We start from the raw sequence: 3008 nt of genomic DNA, 5'->3' as shown, positions 1-3008 counted from the left end.
ACTAGAAGAACAGAGTAATAAGATCGTTAAGAACGAAGCATCAGTGGTTTCTATTCCCAGGAGTTTAGCAAAGCTCTTTACAAGAACTGCAGTAAATTGTTCTTGCTTTTCCCTCCCCTTTAATTGCATTTAATAATGGATACTCTTCTCCAGATTTCCTCTTTGTAAATACACTCAAGCTTGCAAAAAACCCAAAACCACCAGAAAACAGTGGTTTCTGGTTCACAATTTCATTTCAGTTTACAAAACTTCATAAAATATACCACAGCTCTTCTCTGAGATCAGTCATCTTCCTGGACATCTGTTTTTGGGTGTCCACTGTAAGGCCCCACCAAGTATTTTAAAAGAGAACCGACCCTGAACAGAGTTGAGGGAGAACCAATGACAGAAATTCCCAAGGCCATTCTATCATTCCATGTTCCTACTATGATTTCTTTAAATAATATATGTCAGCTTTTAAATATTTATGTCATTGGGGAAAAAACCTTCTTATCTAATCCAGGATGGATCTAACACCCTTAAAAATGGAGAACTGTGTCATATATTGTTAAATACATAATTTACATTTTCTGCCCAAAACTAGTCTAGAGGAACAGCTTTTCCAGCAGGCTGAGCTGACAGGCTGTAGCTGTTAGGCTAGAAGCAACCTCCAGACCTCTAGCTCCTGAGGTTTTGAGTTAGGTTATGAAATTATTCAGTGAAATTATCTGGTTTGTTTGGTAACTATCTTTCTAGTCTTGCCATCTATCTATCTATCTATATATTAAAAAGAATAATATATTTGCCTACTTAATAGCAAACTAATTATACTACTTAAAACACCCTACGGCACTGTACTCAATAGAAACAAAATGCCTATTTATTAATGCATAAGTGTAGATTACAATAAGCCAAGTCCTTAGCTGGTGCTCCTGGAGCTCCACTGAGCAGAGCACCTCATTCAACATTACAATTAACTCCACCATTTCCAAAGCAGAGACTCAGGAAGAAAACTACATGGATCTGTGGAGGGTCTCCCTGGTTCAGTCTCTAGCTTCTTGCTGGTCGCTTTTGCTAAATGATCCTTCTTTATCTTCTCCCGGTCCAGGCACCAGCTCCTTTCAGTCTTACTGTGCTCTGATGTACACACTTCAGGAACTTTCTGCTATTTTCTGAGTTTTGATGCCTCCTTCATCAGGCTCCTTGACTTGTATTTCTTGTCAAGATGTTATTTCTTACCAGCAACACTCCACTATTTTTTGCAACAATTGTTGGATGTATTATATTCCATCTCAGCAGGGACCTGGTTTAAAGGTTAAGTTCATAAGGAGATGTGAATGCTTATCAAAACAGGCCAGTAATAACAAGGACTTTATTCCTTTTCTTGGGCCTGCATCCAACATGCTGCTTCAGTTTATGCAACTTCTGTGCTTGAGAGAGATTTTACCGACTAAGAGCCCTCTCCATCACTGCAAATGGAAAAACATCAGTGGATGAACTATAGATCTTAAAGATGTATCCAAAGCTGGCCTGCAGGTCAGAGATAGTCTTGCCTAATAGAACCTACAACAAGGCCACAATTTACCAGCTTCTGGAAACAAATACCACTTGATTTCACAGTTAACAGCATGCTGGAATAATAGTATCAGCTCTTTTCAATTATTCAATAAAAATTAAAGTACATCCAATACAAAAATATAATAACATAAAAGGGGAAACAATATACAAGTTCCAACATTTTACAAAACCCTTAATCTAGTCTACACTTTTTCTGTAATTCCTCTCTATGCCAATAGTTCCCTAAACACAGCATGGAACAGATGCATGGAGGGAGATGGAAATCAATCTATCTCTGTAATAAAGATCTCAGAACAGCTTTCTCACTACAAAAATTAGCCAGGCCTGATGTTGCTAATGTGCAAGATAGGAATACATGTCCATATTTCATTCAAAATACATGCTTCTAAATAATGAAATTGTATCTAGATAACACAAAACTATCTCACTTGCTTCCCAACCTCATCTGAGAAGAAAAGGTGTACATGCATCTTGCTTTAGACAAAGTAAAAATGTTTTCACGTTAAAATAAAGATTAGGGGGAGAAATAAATTTTAAGAGCATAACATAGGGGATTAAACCCTGGAAATTTTAAGTGAATTTGCATGAAAAATACTTAACATTAAAAATAGATTACAGTCTAGCCTGGCAGCTGCTATATTAAAGCTTGATTTGACACAATCCATGAAGGGCAGAATCAGAAACACCTTCAGATCAATAGCTATCAAAATAGCTATGCACTATATTACAAGAACAAATCTCTCAAAATGCTAATTGCATTTGGGCTTAAAATGGAAATCAGAGCTGAAAGAGGTGATAATTGGGCTTTTGTAACTCTGAGTTTGTTAGCTCCTCCAGTTTATCACAAATTCTGACCATTTCAGAGAGGCCCTGATCCACTCTACTAACCAAGAAACAAATGTAAAATAATGACATATGCCAAATAAGGGAAATAGTTACCTCCTACCCTATAAATGTATTTTCCACTTGGATATAAGCCCTGCATTCCAGTTATCTCCAGTCATGGTACTGGCCTAGTCATGCCTTTGACCTTAGTCCACTGCACCTGACCTGGATAGCCACAGAAATAATCCTGTGTTTTATTTTGTTTGTTTTTTCAACATCCACACCAAGGTTGTATTCCTTTTACAGAGACAACATGCAACATGTGAAAACTGGCATTCATTCTATGCAAGAGCCACCGAACTCCCCAAACAAGGCTGACATCCTGGTCTGCTGCCTATATATATGTATATTGTGAGACAGCTTAAGGACAAATACGCTCTAATGAAAGCTTCAGACCAAGTTACAGACAGCTACTCATGTCTCCCAGTCTTTCTAAACCTATTTCCTACCAGGAAAATGAGACTTGCATGAAGTATCATTTTATGCAGAAAGTTAATGGATCTTTCCTAGTCACTCAGTCAAATTTAATGTGGTAATTACTTCTCATTTCACAAATGAGAATGACA

The sequence above is a fragment of the Falco naumanni genome, chromosome 1 (genome assembly GCF_017639655.2).
Source record: "Falco naumanni isolate bFalNau1 chromosome 1, bFalNau1.pat, whole genome shotgun sequence".
NCBI classification, from domain to species: Eukaryota; Metazoa; Chordata; class Aves; order Falconiformes; family Falconidae; genus Falco; species Falco naumanni.
The sequence above is the reverse complement of the archived record's forward strand: the minus strand, read 5'-3'. Positions refer to the sequence as shown.